A 27837-nucleotide genomic window follows, 5' to 3' on the forward strand; every position below is an offset into this window, starting at 1 on the left:
TTTGGTTAAATAAGAGAGTAAAAACTCATCGTTTTTGGTAATTTAAAAATGAGCTCATTTTGAGGGGTGTTTAAACTTTGTATAGTGATAATTTTTAAACGCTGAAAGATAATAATATGAAACCTAATATTTATCAATGAATATACAATAATAAAAAAACATACAAAAGTTTGCTCCATGTCTGGAAGTTTGCTCAAAGTTGTTACTAGTTTTCCCTATAGAAAGAACTAGTAGCTATTTGTGTAGCTTTAAAACAAACGGGATTTTCAGAAAAAGAAGAAAAATATTTTGAAAGAAAAAATTGCTGTCCCATGTCAAATTCTCTATCAATATAGCGGGATTCCTTTGCGGGGGCAGACTGTTATAATTGTTTTTTACAAATTATTGAGACCAATTTTCTTATAGCATTTTAGTTGTTTAGAATAAACTTTTTCAGAAAAACTAATGGTAATAAAGAAATCTTTTAATTACTGAAGTTTTTAACAACAAAATTTTAAAGTTACACGTCTTATTAATTTTAAAGACCGTTTTTCACATGCTAAACCTCTTTTTATTGAAATGAATATTTTAAATATATTTCAACTAAATATTTTTAATGTACTGTGTTTTATGTTTAAATGCAGCTCCGGTTTCTTTTCACAATTTATATTCCTTAAAAGAAAAAAATAAATATAATTTACGAAATGATAATTTTCTTCTTCAACCAGTTTTCAGAACCAATTTAGGCAAGTTTTGTATTTCTTTTCGAGGGGCGTTTCTATGGAACAATTTAGTTTTGAAACATTTTGATTTTTCTCAAGACTGGAACTTTTTCGCATTTAAAAGGAAGTTAAAAAATATCATTCTCTCTATTGAAAACATACTTACATATTTTTAAATTTAACTATTTTGATTTATTTATGCTTTTACGAATTCTTATATAAAAAAATATTTATTTGACTATATACTTGTATATTTAAATTTTGTTTTGTTAATTTTATTTTTGTGTATCATGTTAATTTTATTTATACATTTTATACCTATCAAGTCTTGTATTTTAAGTATTTATATAAAACGTTAATTTTTACTTCTAACTTTCGTTTTATAAACTTTATTTGACTGCCTTATTTATTTTATACACATTAAAAATTGTTTTAAACACGTAACGATTGTACGCGGTTTTGATGACAAGATCATCTGATCTTCTGCAAGTCTCCGCGTTCTTATTTTATATGTAACAAAATTTGTAATTTTTTTATTTATTTGCATTCTTCTTTCTTTTATTTTATTGAAATAGTTATTATGAAGAAATAAAAGAATAAAAAAAAAAAAAAAGTTCTGCTTTCACGTACCAAGTTAATATTGTTAAATTGTTATAATACGATTAATGATTTTAAACTTAAAAGATGAATGAAATGACTTTTAAACTTATCAAATGATGTTTACTACGTCATTTGATGATGCTTTTAAGATTTCTCAATAGTATTTTTTGACAAACAAAATATTTTGATGCTGTTGTATGCTTTCCATCATGGTCTGTTTTTTGCTTCTTTTGTGAACAAACAATATTGGTCATGGCTTTTTCTTTAAGTCCTCTTTTTATTTGTAAAACTTTTACAAAACCTCTTTATCGTATACAGGATTGAAATTATCCCCATTGAGTACCTTTGTGTACTTTACATCAATTGGAAGACAGGGTTGTTGGTTATACATAAGGTAAAGTGGTATTCGTGCAATTTAAAACGTAAAGCAAAAAGGATTCCATCTAAAACTGAGGCCCAACGTTTAACATTTTCATTTCTAAATTGCTTTCTTAATTGTCTGACTTGATTGTCTTAATTGTCTCTCCGCAAGGCCATTGGAATGGGGATGGTTCGCAGAGGTTACACGTTGCTAAACGCCTGTCATATCATGTAGTGCAATGGATACTGAATTTACAAATTCTTGACCTTAGTCATTAATTTGTATTTGAAAACAAACATGCCTGCAAATAACTATATAGAGAAAGACCTCTACTGATACTGTTGTTTTGGTCGATAATATGTAACGGGTGATGCGGAAGTTATCGGACAAAATAAAAACGTCAATAACTTATTTATAAATAAAAAAACAAACTACTATTATATTTTTTTTAAATAAAGCATTTATCTTTTAATAAAAATATATTATTTTTTATATGAAAAAACACCACCATTCTCAATTTTGCTCTGACGCCTTTCATATGCGACTGTAAAAAGTTTAAATCAATTTCTTGTAGTTTTAGTTTAATGCGATCAATCAAAACTTGCTCTGTTGAAGCTTGCCAATCTCCCTCATAAACCTTCTGTGCCAACAATTTTTTTGGAAATTTCTCTTTTTCTATAAAACGAACACTTTCTGGGCATGTCTTTTTGTTGTTTGTGTATTATCCCTAATTTCCAGGCATGTTGTCCCCTGCAAAACAAAAGTATTTTTCGTCATCGATGACTAGAAGCGATTTTGTGTTATAGAGTTGGTTTGTGATTAGTTTCCTGCTTCTTTTCTTTGCCTTTATTTGTTGTTCTAGAGTGTATTTTGGAGTCTTTTCACGTTTTCTATATTTAATATTCATTTTTTTTAACTGACGACCAATTGTCGATTGATTTACACCGAATTTAATACCTATTTTTCTCTGACTGACCCCTTTTCGATTGTTGACAAGTCTCGTTAATTCGGCTTTCTTTTCTCTAGTCCAGGATGTCGGACGACCAGGGTGTTTTCTATCAGAAAACGTTTGAACAGTTTCAATTCTTTTTAGGTTATCATATATTGTACTTCAAGCAAATCAAAATGATTTACGATTTTTTTTTTTTTATATTAGGTTTATTTACAAAAAACATTTTTAGTCGCTTTCGAAAAGATTCTCGTTCAGCTGCATTTAACCTCATTTTAAATAATTGTGTTTCAAATAATAAAGTTTATATTTTATAGAACATTTATGCCTACGCATAAAACCACAAAAACTAATTATTATGCTCAAATAATGAAATTAGGATTTGTCCGATAACTTCCGCATCACCCGTTAATCAATAAGAACAATTATATAATTAAATCCATTTGATTTAGGTAATTTTAGTAAATCTACACCAACTTGTAAATCTACACCAACTTGTATAACTTGCAGGAGATACTTTAAGGTTTTTGTTAGAGGTTTTTTTGGCATCGTTTACATTAGCTACATGTTTGGTGATATCCCCCACAATTGACTGTCAAAAAAATCTTGAAGAAATTTGCTTTCTCACAACATAAATGCCTAAGTGGCTGGCTAATGCAAAAGCTTTCTAAGAAGTTCCAAGACCTTCATGGACTTTTTTAACAATTTTTAATTGTAAATCCCGATCTATTACCACAATCACCTTCAATAAAAAAAAATTTTTAGTGTTAAATTTTTATATTATTTTGAGTTTTAAAGCTATATATTTTCGAATTTAAAAATGTTGTGTTAATTCATAATTCAAAATATTGTTTAACTACTTTATTTTATTCGAGTAAAACCTTTTAAATTAACTAAAAACTTCTTTCCATAAACTAAGTTTTCCTCACTTTGCTAATACTTTTTTTGCAATACATCAGTTTATTGTCAACAATAACAAAGTTTTTACACAGCCGTTTAAAATTTTTTTTTTCCTTTCTGATTCACATTTTCAGGAAAAGTATTGCATTTAAATATTTCCTGACATTATTAAAGTTAATATTTTAATACATCTTAAAAACACTGACAAAATAAAAACTATATAAAAACTATAAACTAAAAAGTTAGTAAAATAATAACAAGTAAAGTAAAATTTAACGTTAAAATTAACCAATGGGTGGGTGCCTGCCAGACCTTAACCATTGGGCGGTACTCGGGTAAAAGTCGCCAGCTTTAATCTCAACAAAAATAGTGTAAAAATTGTCTGCATTCGTTTTTTAAAAATAGAAGATACTTCAACTATTCTCCTTCGAAAAAAAGCAAACCTGTTAATAATAAAATTGTTGAAAACTCAAACTTAACAAAGCAAATCTATTTATAATTGACTGTTGAAAAATCAAACTTAAAATTCAGGGACGGATCCAGGGTGAATGGGGGTATGCATCCCCCCTTTCAACATGAAAGTCCTAAAATATCTTAGAAATGAAGAACCTTTATTTTTTAGGAGATGCAAATGTGGTACAAAATACAAAAATATTCCCACTTCCCCTCCACACACACACACACGCACACACACACACACACACACACACACACACACACACACACACACACACACACACACACACACACACACACCCACCCACACACCACTCTCCTCCTGAAAGCCGATGTTCTTTCGATATTAAAAGAATTGTTACAGTTATAAAACTTAAAAGAGCAATTTTTAAAACTTTAATTGAGGATAATATACTTAAAACACTGAGCCAATCAACTCACTATGCGTAGCTCAAATACAAAATGAGGAAATAGGCTTATAAATAAAGAAGCATTCAACATATTGAGCTGATTTTTTCATAAGACATCGAAATTTTGTTTATATTTCTATATTTAAAAGAAAAATATCCGGTTTTCATAATAAAACAGTTTACAGTATTTTTTTCGGTTTATCCGGACTAATTTCTGACTAATCCGGAAAATTACTTATGTCCGGATATTTTTAATTCAAAAAACAGTAGGCACTGATATTTTATAGAATTTTGTAAACTATATCATTAACACATTTTAATAATAAACAATATCATTAAATATAAAATTATTAAAATTTTAGTATTTTACAAAGTTTCTCAAAAAATTAACAAAAATAATTTAATAAAAATATTCTTAACTACTAACAACAGTATAACATTCAAATAAACACTCAATAGAAGTACATATCAATATCACAAACAAATAATTAACTGTATCTCTAGTGTTTTCTGCCAAGAAAGTTAGACGTGCATGACTAAATCGTGCATTTTTTGCTTTCTTTGTTTCTGGCTTCAATAGCACTATCAGAGAAACCTATTGGAAGATACTTAAAATACCTAATAAAAGATGTACCATGAATTACATGTACAGATTGTGACAAAGGTATGGTTTTTTAAAATGTTATTAGTAATGATTACAAAGATTTTTGATTGAAAATCTATCTGGTTTTGTAATCATGCTGTTCATGTCAATGAGTAAGTCTCGAAACAACTTATTTATTCTTATTTAGGTGCTCTTGTGGTACACTATAAATAATAAAAAAAATACATTAAAGCAAATACAACACCAACCAACACCAACCAACACCAACCACCACCAACACCAACAAAAATGTCAAACTTAGAATTGCTTTTGTGAAGCATAGTAAAAACAATTTGTGTGTGTCTATATATATATACATATATATATATATATATATATATATATATATATATATATATATATATATATATATATATATATATATATATATATATATATATATATATATATATATATATATACATATATATATATACAGCGGTGGCCAAAAATTAAAGACCACTCATTTTTTAGTTGGTTTCTTAATCTTTAAATTAAAATTAAGAAGATTCTAATTGACATATTAATTTTTTTTTTTTTAATATCTTGTTAATTAAAACATACGGATTAAAGTGGTATAATTTTTTTAATCTAATTCTAATTAAATAGCGTTTAACTTATTAAAAAACTGATGAGTACTTATAAATCTTCTTTAAATAAATTGGACAAAATTTAACGACCACTTTCAAATCTTTAATTTGCAGTTATTAAAAATAATAATCCATTATTTTTTTTAACTGTCTTAATTGCTTATTACGTTGGCTATAAAATAAAATGTGGAAACCTGAGTTTCAATATCAAATAAACATTTATTTTTTGAATTGCAACAAAGATATAAAAATTTTGCAAAAATGCGTGCAAATACCGAAGAAAAAGACAGATACGCGGCTCTTGTATTAAAAGAAGAAGGCTATAGCATCAGGCAAATAGCAGAAAAGCTCTGAAGGTCTCACTCTTGCATTATTAACATAGTTCAACGATACAAAGAGACCCGGTCAATTAATGATCGTCATAGGACTGGACGCAATGACATTTCAAATGACCGTGATGTTCGTTCGTTAGTGAGATTAATGAAAGAAAACAGACAAGCATCATCTACAGACTTGTCTACGAAATGGACACTGTCAAATGGTCTGAAAGCAAGCCCTAGAACTGTGCGAAGGGTCCTCCATAATTTAAATTATTTATGGGGTGCTGCTGCAAAAAAACCACGCTTAAATAAAAAACAAAAATTTGCCAGGAAAGAGTGGTGCAAACTACATAAAAATTGGTCAACAGATCAGTGGAGCCGTGTGGTCTTTAGTGATGAAATGAACGTTGAGGTAGACAATAGAAAAGGTTGCGTAATGTTGCGTAGACTTCCAAGCGAACGGTTCGATGAATCATGCATTTTGAAATGAACAAAACAAGGCAGTGGTTCAATAGGCATTTGGGTCTGTATGAGTGCCTGTGGAGTTGGCGTTTTTCATTTATTCGATGGTAGACTCAACAAAGAAAGGTACATCAAAATTTTGGAAAACTAGCTTATTCCTAGCATTGATTTATGGCAGTTGCAAGATGGATTTATTTTCCAGCAAGATAATGCGCCGTGTCATAAAGCGCATGTTGTTAGCGATTGGTTCAATTCTAATAAAATTCAAGTGCTTCCATGGCCTGCCAATCGTCCAGACTTGAATCCAATAGAGAATTTATGGTCGTGGCTTGATCACAAGCTTGGTAAAGAACAACTTTACAATTTGGAAGATTTGAAATCTTCTATCTCTCATCATTTGAAAAATGTGCCTGATTAAGTAATCAAAACTTTAATGAATTCAATGCCAGAACGAGTACAAGAGTGCTTGAAAACAAATGGAGGAACAACACGTTTCTAAATTATTTTTTTATTGCTTTTTGAAATATTTTTGAAACTGGTCTTAAAATTTTGTCCAATTTTTTTTCCCATTTATATTTTTTACTAGTCAGTTTTTTTAATTTTTTAACATTATTTTGTAAAAAAATTATAAATTCTTTTATAATAAATATAAAATACAATAAAAATTCTTTCTAATAATGTTTTTCTTTTTTTGATACCTTTTTCCAAAATAAAATTATACTAAGGTTAAAAATAAATTTTGAAAAAAAAATGAGTGGTCTTTAACTTTTGGCCACCGCTGTATATATATATATATATATATATAGATATATATATATATATATATATATATATATATATATATATATATATATATCTATCGTCAGTAGACAAGGGTATCTCATCTATTACGCAAAAAACTTATTTGTTCAGTATCTCAAAATGATGTTTTTGGACTTGGTGTATTTACCTTGTATACAGACGATATATATATATATGTATATATATATATATATATATATATATATATATATATATATATATATATATATATATATATAAATATATATATATATATATATATATATATATATATATATATATATATATATATATATATATATATATATGTATATATATATATATATATATATATATATATATATATATATATATATATATAGGGAGATATATAAATCTATGCATACCTACCTATATTGGATCCATAAGTGTGAAGTAGTTAACCACCTTCTTTTAGTTTACGCTCACTCTGCTTGATAAGTTGATTACCCTGTTTAATCAGATTTTTTTATTAATTGCTGTTCCTCCTCATTTATCCTATATTCATTTAATATTCATAGCTTATTTAACAATAATAATAACTTAATAAATAGAACATATTATACTCACAAGAGATATTTCCTTTGTTGATTTTTGATGTTTTACATTTAGTTAGAAAACAACTTTTTTATTTAATAAAAAGGCAGACTTTCAAAAATGTTAAAACTCACAGTATAACCAACATAAAGTGATAAAAACGTGGACTGCAAAAATATAGCACATGCAAATACATTTTTACTAGTTAAATTTTTTTTTTTAATATTTTTATTTTTTATTACAAAATAATAAATACTTACAATTTTTTAATAACTATTTCTGCATGAAATAACATTATATACTACTTTAAATTACAATAATAAAATTCTGCTTTTATAAGGTTATAACAAAAGGTTTTATAATATTTAACACTGTTTTGTTTCATAATTTATACATGGCTCTATTTGTATTTGTTAACAATATATATTTATATTGTTATATTAGTTTTTTGACTTTATATTTTTTTGGTATTTTTATTGTTTTTTATTTTTTTGTATTTTTTATTTTTAAAGAAATCGAGAATTTAAATTTTTTTTTTGAAGAACAATAATTTTTATTAAAAGAAATAAAAAAATTACAGGAATTTTGCACAAACTTTACGTTACGTACACTACAGATAACACTTATATGTTAAAATTATATATCATAAAATAAGGGCTAGCAGTGATTGTCTAATCATAAATAACAATAATTTTGTTGTATAAAAGAAAAGAAAAATATTTGCAGAGAAGAGGAAATCTTTACTAAACATGCAGATCTTGCTTCGAAACGTTGTTTTATTTTAGCTCATATGTTTAGTTTTAGATTCCCATTCTCTACTTGCAAAAATACGTTCTTTATACAAAAATGTTGACAGAAAAAGTCCGCAGTGTTAATATGGACATGATAATTATATTTCAAAGTAATAATATTTCTGATGTTCCTGATTATTACCCTGATCACTGCCATTGGGTAAATTTTTGTGTTGCTAAACATATGGTGGCATCTGCTGCTCCATATTGCACTCATGATGGTCATTGAGTGTCAACAGCAACTGCGAAGTAGAGTTTTTCCGATAGATTCGCTGTTTCAATCGAGGAAATCAAATTTAAAAATACTTTCATATTTCAACAGAAGGAGGACAATAGGTAAAGATATGAGTGTTGTCCTCAATTTTACCACAAGTTTTGCATTTGTTATTTTTAACGATTTGTTGCCTTGTGCTTTTGGCAAGCAAGGCCGCAGAAGGTAGACTGTTGTGTAAAAAAACGAAAGAGGATATTTTGTGTCGGATGGCATGCGTGGGAGGTAAAGTTTTTTTTTCCAAATTTCGGTCCACGGCGTAGTTGTTTTGTTGAACTATTCCTGAAAAGTTCTTCTGGCACGACTGTTTTTTTGTTTTTGTCACCTCTAAGCAAAAATTTTTTGTTGAGTTTAGGGGGATGTTAAACAGGGGTCCGTTTTTACCTAATATTTCAATTGTTGTTTTGTAGTACTGAGACGTTTTGTTGTCCCAGTGTTTTGGAAAAGTGTTTTGCCTTAAAAAAAAATTCTAGTTTTGGTTTTGGTTCGTAAATTTTATAAGTAAACTTGCCAACCAATGCTTTAAAAAGTAGTAATATTCGTGGATTTAGCACTGTCTGCATTCTTTCAGTTGAAAGAGCGTTTTGAGGCGAAGTGCAAGACTTTGCTCCTTTGGTGATAAAATTCCGAGACCCCCGCTTTTGACGGGTAAAAAAAGTGTCTCTCTCTTAACCGAATTTAAATTGGTCTTTTGCCACAGATTTTCAAAAATGGCTCTGTGCAGACGTTCTATTACCCATTCAAGAATGGGCTGCCCGTTTGCCAGAAACCACACTTTTGACATCATTTGCTAGCGTATTTATCAACATAGTCTTTCCCCTAAGTGACAAAGTACGTAGTCCCAGAAACTTGAGTCTTTTTTCTACTTTGTTTAGAGTTACTAGCCAGTTGAAATTGGTAGTTTTACTCAGTTTGGTGTAAAAAGTAACACCTAATATTTTGAAACCGGTGTTATTGTGGTTTTGCGGCATGCTTTCTTTGTGAACGGACGTGTTTTTGCAGCGTAAGAAATAATAAAAAATAGTCTTAGTATTTTTGAGTTTTTAGTATTTAATTATCTTTAAAATCGGAATTTTTTTATCAAAATTAAATTAAAATGAGCAATACTGATATTGTTTCAATGGTAATGGTGAGAGAACTGCAGAACTTACAAAAAGAGACGATATTGTCGTTCTTTACAGAAACACTTAAAATGATTAATATAAAGTTTGATTCAGTTCAAAAAAACATTCAAGAAGTAAGAAAGGATCTTGACGATATCAAAGCTGGCTTGACATTCGTTGGTGATGTCTGCGACAATAAGGTTAAAAGTGTAAATGAAAAAATTAGTAAAGTTAAAGAAGAGTTATCCAGCGTAAAGATAATACAGGGAAAATTTTCGACAGACAACAACAACCTAAAGCTAAAATCTGTTGATGCAGAGGATCGAAATTGAAGAAACAATTTGTGTATTGATGGTTTGCCTGAGAGTTGAGATGAAAAAGATTGGGAAAAACCAAAGAAAAAGTAAGGAAGTTATTTGCTGAAAATCTTAATATCAAAAGAGAAATCAAAATAGAACGAGCGCTTAGAGTGGGAGTTTCGAACGAGAATCGCGAACGAACAATTGTTATAAAACTGCATGACTACGAGGACAAAAAAACGATCACTGATAACGCATCAAAGCTAAAAGGTACCAATATTTTTATTAATGAAGATTATTGTAGCACAACTAGAAAAGTTCTAAAAGAGTTATTCGCTAAGGCGAAAATTCATAGACAAATTGGTTATTATGCTAAAGTTGTGTATAATAAACTAATTGTCCATGAATTTCAACAAAAAAACTCTGAAAGAACAAAAAATTTAATATTTCAAGGTGAATAGTTTATTTATTAATATATTAATAGGTAAATTCTTTCATATTGACTATATTTAATAATGGATTCGAATAATGTTTTTGAACAAGGTTTTGTAAATATAAAATTTGACCCTTTTGAAGACAATTTATTAAATAAAACAAATATTTTTCAAGAAATTCAAAGGAATTTAATGAAAACGCCGTATTTTGATCCTTATGAATTTAAGAGGGAAAAAGAAATAAAATCATTTTCTATATTACATGTAAACATTAGGAGCATAAATCAAAACTTTGACAAGTTTAAAGAATTTTTAAATATTATCAATTACACGTTTGATATCATATCCCTTACAGAGACTTGGCATGAAAATACACTTGACTCTAATTCTAATTACAAATTACCTAATTATAAGCTAATTAGTCAACCGCGAGGAAGTAATAAAAACGGAGGAGGCGTTTGTATATATGTTTAAGAGTTATATTCATACAAAATAAAAAATAAATTATGCTCATCAAATCTTAATTATGAAAGTCTATTCATTGAAATAATTAGTGACAAAAACAAAAACATTGTAATTGGGTGCGTATACCGACCGCCGAGTGGTAAAATTGAATGTTTTGAAGAATTTATTAAAAATACGGTCCTAAAAACAAATAAAGAAAAAAAAAGTTTGTATATTGCTGGTGACATAAATTTGAACGCTCTGACTTATAAAAAATTTTCAAAAACAAAATCTTTTTTTGATATGCTTTTTAAATGTAATATTTTATCAGTTATAAATAAACCAACTAGGGTAACAAAAAGCTCTGCAACTGCAATCGATAATATTTTTATTAATAATTATATAGAAACGTCATTTGAGACAGGTATTTTTAAAACTGACATTAGTGATCACTTCCCAATATACATTAAAATAAATCTTTTAAATGTCACATCCAAAGGGGATTCTAAAATTATAACTCTAAAAAAACGCAACTTATCAACAATTGATAAGAATAATCTATCTAATAAACTAAAGCAAGAGACGTGGAATCAGGTTTTTAAATGTGATAATACAGATAAACCTTTTAATATTTTTCTACAAACATTTCTTGATATATATAACAAAACGTGCCCATATGAATTAAAAATAGTTAAAAAAAAAACAATACTAAATCCTTGGATGAATAAAACTCTAATAAAATGTTCAAAAAATAAACAAAAACTTTACAATAAATTTTTGAAAAACAGTAGTGAAGATGATGAAAAAATGTACAAAAAATATAAACGGTTTTACGAAAATCTTCTCATGAAAGCTAAAAAAAACTATTATAGTGAAGAACTTACAACAAACAAATTTGATGTAAAAAAAAACATGGGATGTAATTAATAATATAATGGGAAGAAACAAAATAACTACGGTTTTACTGCCTCAAAGAATAAATATCAATAAAACTGTTATTTATTGTCCTTTAAAAATCTCGAATGAGTTAAATAAATACTTTACAAACATTGGCCCGAACCTTGCTAAAAAAATTATAACCACACCCAACTCATTTCAGTTATATGTTAAATTGTTAAACGACGTAATACTTCACGATAGCGACTTTCCTCTTAAAGAATATGAAACAGCCCTTTCTTTTCTTAAAAAAAATAAATCATTTGGCTTTGATGACGTTTCTAGTAATATAGTTATTTTAAACAAAAATTACATTTCCAGACCTTTGATCCATATTATAAAACTTTCAATTAATGAAGGTATTTTCCCTGAAGCACTAAAGTTGGCAAAATTATGCTCAATTTACAAAAACAATGATCAATCAAAATCTCTAATTATAGACCTGTATCTTTCGTATTTTCCAAAATATTCGAACGTGTAATCTATAATAGAATTTATAACCATTTTAATGAAAATAATTTATTTTACACAAAACAGTTTGGTTTTTGAAAAACCCATTCAACTGAACACGCAATAATTGAAATAGTAAACCATAGAATAGTAAACTAAAGGATTCGAAAACAATAACTTTACTCTAGGATTATTTATTGACCTATCAAAAGCATTTGATACGGTTGATCACCTCATTCTTTTAGAAAAAATTAAACACTTTGGAGTAATAAATAAAATCTATGGTTGGTTAAAAAGCTACCTCACTGAAAGAAAACAATATGTTATTAATAAGAAATCAGGTGAACTAAAAATTATGTGTGGAGTTCCGCAAGGGTCAATTCTTGGTCCCTTGCTGTTTTTGATTTGCATAATGGTTCAGCAAAACTTAACGCGATAATGTTTGCTGACGACACAAATCTTTTCTTATCGAACAGTGACATTAGGCAACTTTACTCTGACATGAATTATGAATTAAGGAATGTCAATGAATGGTTTAAGGCTAATAAACTGTCACTCAATGTAGATAAAACAAAGTATACTCTATTCCATAAAAAATCAACAGGAAAACCTTCCCTTAAAATTACCAGATTTAATTTTAGATGATAAACTAATCGAAAAAAATGAGTCAATAAAATTCTTAGGAATTCTTATTGATGAAAATTTATCATGGCTTCCTCACATAAATTATATCCAATCAAAAATTAGTAAAACAATTGGTTTGATGTACTCTATTCGCCCATATGTAACATCAGAAAGCCTGAAATTAGTATATTTTGGCATAATACATTGTTTTATTTACTATTCCAATATTACATGGGCTAGTACTCAACCAACAAAACTTAAAAAAATATTTTCTCTACAAAAACATGCATGCAAAACCACTAATGAAAGACATGCAAATGATGAGTATATATGAAGTTAATATTTACCAACACTAAATTTTTATGTATAAATATAATAACAGCCTGATTCCAAAAACCTTTAATAATAAATTTACGAAAAATGTTAGAATTAGGAGCAAGTATTCTGAATATGGAATAGCATACCGTGGACCGAAACTATGGAACACATTTCAAAAAACTAAATATTTAAATACGGTAAAATCACTAAACTCCTTCAAGTTTCAAATAAAATTAAATTTTTAAACATTATAAATAATTTTTTAATTTTTCTAAATGAACATCGAATTCCATTATTCTTATTTTTTTTATTTTTTTTGTTTGATTGTCTCATTTTTTATCTTTAAAATAATTTGTCAGTATTTTTAAATGACTATCGTTAAAATTATATTGATACTATTTACTTTCTTTCTTTAAATGTAAATACTTATGAAAGTTTTTTATCTTTTTATTATATTGGAATTGTACATAGCATTTTTAACAACCTTATTATATTTTAAACTTGTAAAGCCCGCATAGGGGCTCTATGAAAAGATTGTGGTGACTTTAGTCATCCATATCTTCTTTGAGCCCCTGCCTGTTTTTTATAAATCAACTTTTTTTTGTATGTAAATGTTTCTTTGTAATTATATTTTCTTATTACATAAACAGAATGATATATTTAAAAAAAAAAAAAAAAAAAAAATTTGTTCCATTCTATGTTGTCCAATTCTGGGTACATTTTAGGATCAAAACCCCAAGAGCGAGACCCTTGGTTTTTGAGACATTGATCAGTGAACCACTTGCTTTTTCAAACAGCTTTACTTTTTAGAAAAAATAGTGGACAGATTTTATGTCACTGGCAAAAAAGTTCGAACAGTCTGCGTACCGCTGTAGTTTAAGGGGTTTCGGCGTTCCTGGTAATGGGAGGCCCTCTATTCTGTTGTCTGCTCTGATCACCAAAGCAAGAGCTTCGGAGACAAAAGCATACAGCAAAAGAGAGAGGGGGTTACCTTGTCTAACTCCTCTTTCCGTAGTAAAAGAGGCCGACAGGAAACCGCAATTCAGAACAGATGCCGAAACTTCTGAATTTAAGGTGTTAATAAAGGATACAAAATTTTCTCCGAGATGGAATTTTTGGAGAATCTGGAGCAGAAACGCACGATCGACTTTGTCAAACGCCTTTTCTTGATCTATTGACAAAATGAAATTCAATTTAGGTCTAAGGGCCAGTGTTTTTATGATTATTTTGTAATCAGCGCCGATTAAGGATACGAGCCTTTTGCATTCAGTAAGATCTAAGAAAATTTGCCTTGAAAATGCCTTATGAAAACATGCCTTGTAGGAAATCATCAAACAAAAGTTTGCTGAGATTAAAAGTAACCATTTTAAAACATTAAACCACGCTTATACTGAGAAGTTATAACTTGAAGACTAGGAACAAATGTACCGCTCCGCATATAGTGTTGTTTCTTATACTTATTAACTAAACAGTTTTTAATAAAACCCACTACAATGAGTTGATATTATACCATATTACTATAGAGGTAGCAAGAATACTATTTCACTTCTAAAAAGTCTATTAATCGCAGAAAATTTATAACTAATAAAAAACTGGCTACTTCTGTAGTAATATGGTGTAATCAATTAATATTTACGGACACACAAAAACAATAATCCAAACATTTTTTTTTTCTTTTCTTGGTATTTAATTTACAAAATGTATCATTTATTTGATAATATACAAAAAAATTGGGGGAATTTGGAAATTATCGTATGTAATATAAAGATTTAGGGAAAACCCGGGTTTTTTTACCGCTGAAAATCCCGAACTTAAAAAGGCAATCTTTAAGGTGGTTGCCCAAGAAATAAATCTTGATTTTTTCAAAAAAAAAAAAAAAACCTTATTCATAAGCAGAATTTTATCCTCTTTAAAATGGTATATAAATCATATATGTTCAATTTATATAAAGTTTTTTTTCTTCTCATTTTTATATAGTGGTATATAAGGTTTTTGTTTGCATTGTTGTTTTTCACGTTTTTCTTCATTTGTAACTTCTTGAAATGTCAAATATCGTGGGTTTATCTCTCAGATAATCCTTAACTCCGTATCGAACGTAATGTCTTGTGGTGTATCTTAGATTTTATGGTTTTTAATAAACTAAAAGTCATTGATTGAATGAATATCTTACGTTTTAAGCAACGTGATGCAACATAAAATATATTATTTATTAGATTTTTATGAATGTATATTGAGGTGTAATGACTTATTTGTATTTTTTATTACTTCTAACTATTTTAAAGATAAATATATAACAATGGCCAATGGAAATAAGCAAACTAATGCAAGAAAAGTTAAAAGAAAGGCTCCTCCCAATCAGTTTAGCAAACAGGAAAAAATTGATCTTTCTGCCAAAACAATTTTTAAATTTTTCACCCATATTTAAATTTTTTGCACAAAGTGCAAAAAAATTAAATATGGGTGTTCAGAATCATTTGGAGTATATCCTTATTTTAACTTTTCTGTTCTCAAAAATATTATTTCGGAAATAGCTTGTCCAAAATGTCAAAATGATGCAGCTTTAAAAAGCATGAAAAAAGCTGCAGACGATCTTCAAGATTCTTCAAATGGTCCAACACAACAATGTATAAAAATAGACGGAGCGTGGCAGAAAAGAGGCAATTCATCTCTCAATGGATTTGTTACTGGTATCGTTGAAGATAAAGTCGTAGATTTACTAGCTTTTTCCAACATTGTAAGGGTTGCCTTCTGTGGGAGAAACAAAAAAGGTCACCAGGTTATAAAAGATGTGAAGCAGAACTGTATGCAATATTAATCATGTTAAGTTATCTGGAGCTATGGAGGGAGTTGGTGCTGTTGAAATCTTTGAACGTTCTGTGGAAAAGAATAACTTAACTCACAGAGAATACTTAGGAGATGGAGATTTTTTGTCTTTTAAAGAAGTCATAGCAGCAAATCCCTATAAAGACTTTGGTATAACACCTCTCAAATTGGAATGTACTGTGCATGTTCATAAGCGCTCAGGTACTTGTCTTGGAAATCTTGTGAAATTACATAAAGGTACAACGAATTCCATATCAGGAAAGGGGAAGTTGACTGAAAAAATAATCAACTCTATGCAAACATATTATGGAAAAACTATAAGAAACAACTTTGAAAATATCTATGCCATGAAAAAAGCAATCGGCTCAGTGTTGTTTCACTGTACTGCGTTTACCAATGAGAACCAGTGGTATGGAATGTGTCCATACAATGACACTTCTTGGTGCAAATGGCAGTTGGATAAGACTAACAAGACAAAAACATTCAAAAACACCATAAATTTACCAATGCCCATTCATTGCCTTTTAAAACCAATCTTCGTAAGTTTATCAGAAGATGACTTATTGAACAAATGCGTTCACGGCCAAACTCAAATCACTAATGAATCGTTCAACTCAGTTGTATAGACTCGCTGTCCCAAAAATGTTTTCGTTGAAAGACGAACATTTGAGTGTTCAATTAACTCAACTGGTTTGGCGGAGTGAATGCAGTTTTGAGACATTTTGGCTTACGTGGAAAGGTAACCGCTAAAAAATTGATTGCACGAGATCGCAAACGTGTTGCAAGAATGGAAAGTCGATCTTTTTTTTTTTTTTATTTTTTTTTTTTTTATGTTATTAACCTCCGAGAAGGCCGAGAAGGCCACTACAGATGAGGAGGTTACTTAATAGTGGTTATAACCCTCTCTCAACTCTATAACTCCGAAACACGAACCTTGACGAACAAGACCGCTGCGCGGAGAAACAAGTTGAATCTTTAAATCTAGTCCAATCATTAAAAAACAAAGAAAAAAAAATTAAGAGCAGTCAAAAAGGATATATGGATTAAGAGAATGAGAATGAAAAGTGTGAATTTTATGTGGCTGGTGGTTTTTAATACCTTTTTTTTATTATTTTAGTCAAAAACTTGATTTTCTCATGTTTATGGTTTTACATCATTTTTAAGATTTTGAAACATGATATCTCAAGATTGTATGGATGAAATAAGTTGAAATTTTCAGGAAATACTCATATATTATATATAATCCATACATCATAGGCTTTTCTTTTGTTGAGGTAAATAACTTCTTAATTTGTGACATTTATACAAATAATGCTATGTCTTTAGCACTCTTTTTACTAATAGCGGCATAACTTTTGACTAAATGAGTCAATCAAAAAATTGGTATGACAAATGGATTTTACTATCATCGTGAAGCTATGTTGAAGTTTTGATGTAGTTACCATGTTCATATCTGCAGATATTGTGTTTTGAAATATTGTACTTTTTTGTCTTATTTAAGTGATAAAATAGAGTAATCGAGGCAAAAAAAAGTTTGGTGTCTTTAAAATATTTTTTTGGTCAAGGCCATTTATATATTCCAAAATTTTGTTATTTAAATTCACAGGGTCAAAAAAAGTTGGTTTCTTGGGCAACCCCCTTAACAAAATTTGAAATAAACGTTTTTTTATTAACTAATGCTAACTTGTTTCCGTTAAAAAATATTTAAAATATTTAAAATTGAAAATTTTTTTCAATTTTAATTATTTCCGCTTCGCGACGCATAGTGCAACTATGGAAAACTTCCCGTCTAGTTTTTAGTATTTAATGCAAATAATTACTTTGAGAGCCGCCTTGCTTTGACTGGTCTTATTTTAATTAGTAAATAATTTTAATATAATTTTATTTACCTATAGTTTCATTAATTTGGTGGTGAAGAAAACAAAAGAAGGCACTGCCCGGATTTGAACCGGGGATCTCCTGTTTACTAGACAGGCGCTTTAACCGCTAAGCCACAGCACCGATGACAACATTAAAAATTTTTTTAATCTAATCATAAATTTATGCTATATAAAAAAGTGTGTTTAGTATAGAGTTAAATAGTCAAACAAACAATTTATGCTTTATAAAAAAATTATATTAACAGATTATATATATATATATATATATATATATATATATATATATATATATATATATATATATATATATATATATATATATATATATATATATATATATATATATATATATATATATATATATATAGAATGTATAATTTTAGAGACTTGAACATTACAAATTATTATAATTTTTTAGTAAAACATCCTTTTTCAACACATTTAAAATATACTATTTTAGTATGTAGCGCACCTCTTACAAAGAGGAGCGTTACATACTTAAACAAATAGGGGGAAGGTTGCGTAAGAGCAGGTTTCTAAGATGATATATAACCTCTTTTACGGAAAGACAACTGATTATTTTGCGAATTTTTTTTGGCTAAGTATATTCATACAAGTTCAACGGTGTTATTTATTTTAATTTTTTGATTGAAGAGTTAATATCCTTTCATTGTTTAATTGCGGAAAAAATTTACCATCCCCGTTATAATTTTTTATTATTCAATATTTTGTAATTACGTCAGAACGAAACAAGATCATCAAAAATTTGTATTCTCAATATTTTATTCTTATCCACTGCTACTTTTACTGACGACTAGTAACTAATGAGTTAAGATGTTGTGACGAGGGGAGAAGGAGAGGTCAAAAATGGTAAAAAATTGCGTGACGTAATTTATGGACGACCCCTAATACCTACTATAATATAGCAGGCCTGTAGGAACAAAAGTTATATGGGGGGGGGGGGGGACCTTTTTTTTTTAATTCATTTTTTCTTCAAAAAAAAGCCCTTGGCCCCGATCCGGGGGCCAGTGGGGGGGGGGGGAAATACTAGGGGTTGGGGCAATTCTACTGGGTAGGTTAAATAGTAGTAGGTCACACATTTTTGTCAAAGGAACTTACGCCGGAAATACGGATAAGAAATTTGGTCTATTCTATCTTTTTTTCTTTTATATCTTAATTTGTAATCGTTTGCTTTTTTCTAAAATCTAACTTCAAAATTTTTTATTTGAAAAATTATTGGAGGAGGGGGGGGGGAGTCAAATGCCCCTGCTGACCCCCCAATAGAACGGGTCTGTATAGATATAATATTATAACATATTGTGTTTTAATATTATATCTATATTATATTTTAATATATAATATTATATATATTATCTATGACATAGATAATATATATAATAGGTTTCAAAAGAAATTTAACTGCTCGGAGTCTACTGTTTAGACTAATTTATCATTTTCCGTACCTATGATAATATTCAAACGAATAAAAAAATCGTTGAAAGATTTTATCTCATTGTGTTCTAAATTAAGAGAAATAATCTAGAGCAAGGATCTTTGCTCTAGACTAGGCAAGAACCTTGCCCTAGTCGTGTATTTACATTTTTTTTATAATTTATGATATTGTATTATAAATTATAAAAAAATGACATATTTAGACTTTTAAAAATAATAAAAGTCTAATTTTGTAAGTTTTTCTTTATAGAGAAATACATAATAATATTATCATTAAAAAAATGATATTAAAGCCTATATAAAAGCCCGATACCAAGGTAGGACATAGATTAATTTAAAACTTTTAGTTTTGTAAGTTTTTTATATATATATTAAATTTTTTAGCTAAAATTCAAGGTAGAGTGGCCGAGCGGTCTAAGGCGCTGGTTTAAGGCACCAGTCACTTCGGTGGCGCGAGTTCGAATCTCGCCTCTATCATTACTTTTTGGTGAGTTTTTATCGTTTTTAAAAATTTCGATTTGTTAATTAATATTTAAAGTAGAAGGCGTGTTTCCTTTACAACATGAAATATAACTTCGATAACAAAATTGTTGATCGCCTACTTTATTTTGTAAATCCAATTCAAAAGTGTCGCTAGGAGAATTAACAAATGTTCTTCTAAAATTATGAAAAGTAATTTTATTTATATAACTGCAGGCTATTTCGATAAGTGTTAAACAGTTTTTGCTTAAGCGATCTTTTTTTTTTCGATGCATGCATGGAAAATAAAATACAATGAGGCACAACGTCGGCCGTTTTTATATTCCCTAAATTGATAGTAATTTCCGTAACACTTTCTACGTTTGTAACAACTTGTTCGTAATGAGCAAAACGAAGCAAAGTATAAGGTGTGTCTTTGTTACTGTAAATATATAAAGATTTTTCGAAAGGCAAACTCGGTTTGATTCTATACGTGTTGACGTGAATGGTAGGATTTTTAATAGCCAAACCGACGTTAGCAAGATTGGTTACGTCGCCAGCAGTATAGTCTCTTATAAATTCTAAAAGTTGATTCATGTCGTTTTTGATATTAAATTCAGTTTTTAGTTCTTTTCCTTTTCCGTAACAGCTTATAATTTAAAAAAATTCGCATAAAGGACTCAATGACACTCTAAACCTATAGCCTTTTTCTCCATTCATTAAAGTATTATATGCGTTTCCTTGATATAAATAATATCCAGCAGGGTGACCGTTTATTGCTTTAATCGTTGCTTTAGTGTCGTTTGATTGAATAAGAGTTTTTGTTTCGTTCCAAGTAGCGGCATGATCTCCTGGTTCTACCATTCCCAAATTTTTATTAAGATTTTCTTCTCTAAATTTTTTTAAATAACTTTTTTTAACTAGAAGAGTTTTGAAACGATCGAAAGCGCGATTAAATATTGCATTGTTTGTGCAAGTATAACTGTTTTTTTTTTTTTTTTGATAAGTAGAACAATCTTTTTTATTATATATTTTATATGACGGCATGTAAGGGTTGACAACAGACGTTTTAGGTGTCGTGGCTGCGGCGGGCGTCGATTTTTTCCTTTCCACACTTTTTTTAAACCGTATAACATAGAACCCACTTGTGAAGCGTTTGATACATTTTTAAGCGTAATGTAATCCGTCAAACCTCGTCCGCGTCGAGTTCTTCGAGTTTTACGTTTTAATTGTTTTAAATGTTTTTAATACGTTTTCTTCGAACAACCATATTGCAAAAGAATCTTTCATAATATTGGCAAAATCGTCATACAACATCTCAAATTCTTTTTAATTTTGTTCATATATATAAACTATATTATCATTTGAACGAGTTACTTTAATTTGATTACTACCGTCCAAACGATAGAATAATTTAAAAGTTTTTCAAATTTCGTCTACTGTAAAAGTAGTCAAATTTTTAGTTTCGTAAAATTGCATTAAACATGCTTTGTTATCCATTTTTTTTATATAAATGAATATTTTTTTAATTTAAAACAATATTTATAGTTTTTTTAAACTACAAAAAAAAGAGCACTATTGAATATACAGTTTTCCTTTATTTACATGACTTATCGTATACAAACAATTTAGAATATCATAATCTAAAATAAATCCTCCTAAAAACGTTCATATGTCCATTTTCTTCGTTTCCACCTATTATTTCGCACACATGCTCGCTTTGATACTTGTAAGTTAAAATGTAATCGTATTAATAATGGAAACAATAATTATTCCTGACGATATTGAAACTTTGGTTATTTCTGACGATCATGAATTGGAATTGTATCCAGAAGATCTGACAGGTGGTGATTTTTTATCAATTTTAGATAAAAAAACAACAAACAAAAACAACTGTCGATCAGAACAAACAGAAAACGATCTCAACAACAACAAACAATGAAAACAGAACATATTTTAGTATAAAAAAAGGTTTTTTTTTTAAATTTATTTTCTAAACAATATCTTTGGGCAACTTTATTATAGCGATTATAATATTGTTAATTATGCAGAATATTCAAAAATTGTAAAAAAAAAATTTAATATGATTTAATAAAATTTATAGATTGGATGATTAAAAAATACAATATTTTAGTATACGAAAAGTTTATAAACTTTAATACTATAAATGATTTTATTTAGATTCATAATGAATAAAAAATATTCTAAAAAAATAAAAAATACGGATATGCAAAGAAATAAAGAAATCATAAAATCACCGTAGGTATAAAATAAATTTTTATTTTTATACCTATAAAAAAATATCATGTTCTTTTAAAAAATAATTTTTTATTTCTTATAGAACAAATGCGTTATTTGAACCATTATTTTAACGATATGAATAGAAAAACGAGGATACAAGAATACAAGCGCTATTTCTGCAAGGGTTGCTTTGAGTATAAAGATCACAGGCTCTGTTGCCGGACAAATTATCCATACATTTTAGAACTGAACGATTTTTGCAGGGGCTGTTGCTCCTGCTTAAATATTTATAGTTAATATTTAATTATATGTAAATAATTTTTTAATGTAAATATATTTGTTTTAATGTAAATATATTTGTTCTTTTTACCTAATTCAATATTATTTTTTACCCAAATCGACATTAACCATTAAATTTTCTATTTTATTAATGAAATTTAAAAGTTATTAACATAATTTTTCATAATTATAAAATTAAAAACTTTTAATATAAAACTTATATTACTTTTATCATTATATAATAAATGTGTATTTAATTTTCATCTAATGATAATTTAATTTTTTTAGATTATTCGGAAAATATCTTGCTTGGTGTCAAATGTAGCTACACTAGCAGTAGAAGAAGTTTTATTTCTAATGGAAGAAGCAAAAAAAATTAATAAATAGAACAACCGTTACAGAAGAAATCGATATGTATCATCATTTTTTTTCATTTAATAAAATATTCAAAAAAGAGCAGAAGAAATTAATAAATTGACATTATTTTTAATTGGTTTCGTATAAAACAGGCAAAATAAATGAATTGACATGATTTCAACTTATTGTTTTTTTTTGTATTTTTTTAAGTAGCAATTTTTATTTAGGGGAGAGTGGGGTAATGGCGAACGCGGGGTAACTCCGAACATGGTCAAAACAGCATTGTAAAAAAATAAATTCGACAATTTTTTTTTACCTGCTGAGAAGGGATACTATGCTCAGTTCCAGACGTGCAGTAGTGTAATGAAGCTGCGGATGTTGTTCACTATAATTTGATTTTAAATTTATCTGATAATTTTATGCAACTTTTTTCTTGAGTAACACTCTGTTGTAGCTTCTATGGAAATAAAGTCACTCCTTTTTTTTGTTTTTGTTGCATAATATAGTTTTTAGACTTAGTTATTACAATTAGCTTTTTATTCGCTATTACACAACAGTGCTTGTGATTGCCCCCCAATGTGTTCGGAATTACCCCACGTAGGCAGGGTAATTCCGAACACCAATGGTTTTATTTCTGGCATAAATTTTTATTTTATAATAAGATTTTTAAAAATTCCTTTTGAGGGTTTGTGACTGAGTAGTTAAACTAATTGATAAGCAATAAATATGATCAATTTTGTATAACTGGTGTCTTTAATTCGCATTCCCGCTTAGGTGTTCGCCAATACCCCACTCTCCCCTACATACATAATGAAACTAAAAGACATTAATATCAATTTTCAACGTTATGAAAAAACACTTAATTCAAAGTCAGAGATTTGGTTTTCTTGTTATTTTAAAGGACCTTTTTGTTTTCAAAAATCGTACTATATTAAAACATTGAAAAAATTATGTTTGGGAAACATGGCTAGTCAAAAGTAACTTACAAACAAGTTGCCAAAATTAAAAGAACAAATAATTGAACTGATAGGACAATATATGCCTTCGAATAAAATTGAACAATATTTTCAAAATATTATAGGCAATTCTAAATATTTAACAGAGGAAGATTCAAAATTTGTTTTTATTCAAGAATCTATATTTCAAAATCTACGTAAACTTTTTATTCATTTTTATTGGCATCAAGATTCGTATGTAGATTTTGTATTTTATGTAGATTTTGATATTTTGAGTAATTTTTTAAAAGTCGTTTAAAAAAATTTTAATAAGATATTAGAATTGATTGGATGATAAATCAATGTGAATTTATAACAAATGTTCAATTTTTCAGTTTTTATGCTATTATCAACGCCATTAATGATGATTTTATTTAGACGAAATTTATATGTAATTTAAATGTTCAGTACATTAAGTGTAAAGAATGTAATGAATCAGTATTTTTTTTTTTTTATTAAAAGATTAACATTTTTTTAAAAGCTTATTATCAAAAAAAAAAAGAACGTTATAAATCGAACGTAACTCTAGCGATTTTCTTGAACTTGCTCAATCATCAATGGTCATTATCAATTGTGGTATTAAGAAATACGTAAGAGCTCAGTAGTTACATACTTTTTATTAATGCTTCCTGTACTAATTCTTGTTTAACTCTAATCTAAGAGAGAGAGGAAGAAAAAGAAAGTGTTTCCAAAGCGGCATAATTAATATAATTAATATTAAATAACGTTATTATGTTATTAGTAAACAAAATTATTTTTACCTTTATTATGTAAAGTTCCAGCTTGTCTCTAAGAATTTACTAATGATTAATAGAGTAAATTTCACATCATATTAAATTTACAAAAATAAAACCATGTTTCAACAGTAAACAAACTAATCAAATGATGACAAAAGCAACTAAAAAACACGTAATTATGTTTGAATTAATAAAAAAATTTAAAATCATTTAAATTTAAAACTGTTATTATTGTTACTATAAATAGTAAAATTCAATAGCATTGTTCTAAAGCGTCTAAAGTAAAATCAAATTAACAGACATTAACACTACTTGACACTAAATTCTGGCAAGTTTTCTGCTCGCTAAGCAGCATTCCTTACAATTCAACGACGATTAATTAAATCTTGCTCTTTCTCTTCCATTTGGACAACACTTATTTTTAAGTCACCTATTAGCATTTACACTAATAACTTCTTTAAACCTAATATTATCCAATTCAATTTCACTATTATCATTAAACATATTACTAGAAATATTACTATTGTTACAACTGGATAATAAATAAATGTAAAAGAATCTTACGAATTATGATTTTTTTTAAATCAAATATTATGTTTTAACTTGAGATTAATTGAAATCCATTTCTTTTTTTAAGTTTATACATAAGTTGTTTATTAAAAATATAAAGCAGTTCATTTACAATAATTTTTAGTTTAACAAAGAATCTAGACTACAATACACAATCAATAAGTGCAAAAATGAAGCATATAATCAATAAAAGCAAAAATGACTGATATAGTCAGTATATTTTACTCTAAATAAAGAAGAATTCAAGAGTATATGCATATGAATATTTTCTCTTAGAAAATATTCATATACAGAGGAATATAAAATATACTAAAAGTATATTTTATATTTCAAGTTTGGTGAAAATGAACTTCACAGTTTTGAGCCTCCGCCAAGGTTACACAAAGTTAGTTTTCGATGTTAAATACATAAAAAATACATCTAATAAAAAGTAAACCCAATATAAAATAAAGTAATATAGTAAACTTACTCAAATCAGTACCAGTTCTACTAGCTAGAAATTTTTATTGTCATTAACCCTTCTAATAAAAAAAAAACAAACATTAAAGTGGATTGAAAAGCACTAAAGCTAATTCCAATTGCCCTAAAAAATAGCTTTCAGCTCTTTTCAATTGCACTAAAACATAAAACAAAACTTGCTTAGTCTTAAGAATCTGAAAACAGGTAAGTAAAAAACCTAGAGCAAACATTTATTTATTAAAACTACTATATTTAAACAAATAAAGTTAAATAAAAGATGAGAAAAATTTATAACCTTAAATTTGCTTGCAAACCTTGCTCGCAAAACCACGTGAATAATAAGAAACACATTTAGAAAAGCCGAGAAACTCCTTTAAAATGACATATGCAACGTTGAGCTTTGAACGTTGACTGGACTAGTTATCAGTAGATGCTTTTAAAAAATACATAAAATTTAAATAGATCATAAAATAAATTTGATATGAAAAAATATAATGAATAAGTAAATACAAAGAAAAACATCATATAAGAAAATTGGAAATCAATGTACCTGATACGTAAAGATAAGCTGTTGTGATTCCAGAGTAGCAGTTGCTATATATTGTTATTTCATGTTAGCTTTTAGAAAATAATTTGTGTTGGTACATCATGGTTCCAAAATACTTTTTGTAAAACCATGTAACGAAAAGAGCTAAAGACGAAAAATCAAATTAAAGTATAAACAAAATGTATATATGGCAAAATGGCTTAATGTCTTAGCATTTAGAGAATGAATAAAAGAAGCGAGTTCCAATAATGAAACTACATATTAATCATTTTTAATAATAGACACCAACATAAAGGTAAGTCAAATTTAACAACATTAGTAACAACATTACGCAAAATGTTATTAAAAGACATTATTATGTATTTCCAGAATAATTAATAGTAAAGGCTAGAAAACACCTAGACCTAAAGCAGTAACACAGTGTGACACTAAACACTTCCAAGTCCCACCTCTGCTATAAGTACATCGCTTGGCTGGCAAGGTTAACAAATCTTACTTTGCACGTTTGCCAAGCCACAGCACTTTGAAAACATGGAAACAAAATAATACAAACATATGTACCAACTATAAACACAATATATATACTACCCAGTAAACACACAAACGTCTATTAAACGTCAAAACAACGTTTCAACAAAACGTTCAGATTTGGTCAATTATCCGTTTAGAATGAAATCCAGATTAACGTTTAGAACAAACGTCCGTAAAACGTCTATATTCAAACATATTTTAGACGTCTATTATAGGATTATTATACGTATATAAAGCGTTTAGATTTTGTCAAATTTACATTTAAATCTAGTCTAATTAACGTATATAAAGCGTTTAGATTTAAGTAAACGTATATTAAACTTAGTAAGTATATAAAGTCTATTAGTTTCTTTGATTTAGTTAACGTAAATTTAATTGATTTAAGTTTTAAAACTAATATAAGTTAAAATTACGTTATAACTTTCCGAATTCTTCCGAATCTTTCCGAAAGAGACAGTGAGTTGCTTCGGACCAAAGGTTTTCAAAACTAAGGTGTTCTCTGAGTCATTTGTGCTGAAATCTTTGATAGAGCTGGACAGAACTTTTCCTTGCGTTGTTGGGGATGTTGATTTTACAATGGCAGTCAAATTCTTTTGTCTTTCTAATTTCGTACAGGGATGTGGAATTCCCTGTCCCACTTGGGCATAACAATGTTGACAAACTAGTCTTTCTGCAGGTTTATTTGAAACATCTTCAGCGCCTTGATAAACAAGCTTTCCCGAAACACAATCAACCATTTTTGATTTGCGCCCATTTTCACAAATAAAACATTCACATTTTTTCCTTCTAATAACTCTGGTATTCAGGTCTAAATTTTATAGCACTTGTATGACAACTATAATAACTAAAATAGCGAAACTAAATTTTAAATGAAGTAAATTAAACATCAATATAGTTATAATTACCTTCATAACACGGCCGCATAATGAAGTAAGGATCAGTCCCTGCAAGCTTTTTTCTACATTTTGAGCAAAGCATGGTAGGAAGGTCAGGATTATCCGCTGAATAATCTTTCCAGAATATAGTTTTGATAAGGTTTGAGTAGTCATTTTTCTTTTTATTTAGATTTAAATAAGTTGTTTCAGGGTT

The 27837-nt window shown here is 28.1% G+C and overlaps 2 non-coding genes across 2 annotated transcripts; one reads left to right on the plus strand and one right to left on the minus strand.

Moving 5' to 3' along the window:
* Positions 1-18169: 18169 nt before the first annotated feature.
* On the minus strand, positions 18170-18242 carry trnat-agu (transfer RNA threonine (anticodon AGU)). The gene has a single exon. It is a non-coding gene; the product is annotated as a tRNA-Thr (tRNA).
* A 1726-nt stretch (positions 18243-19968) lies between these two features.
* Positions 19969-20050, plus strand: trnal-aag (transfer RNA leucine (anticodon AAG)). Its single transcript has one exon. It is a non-coding gene; the product is annotated as a tRNA-Leu (tRNA).
* The last annotated feature ends 7787 nt before the right edge of the window (positions 20051-27837 follow it).

The sequence above is a fragment of the Hydra vulgaris genome, chromosome 02 (genome assembly GCF_038396675.1).
Source record: "Hydra vulgaris chromosome 02, alternate assembly HydraT2T_AEP".
Lineage (NCBI taxonomy): Eukaryota > Metazoa > Cnidaria > Hydrozoa > Anthoathecata > Hydridae > Hydra > Hydra vulgaris.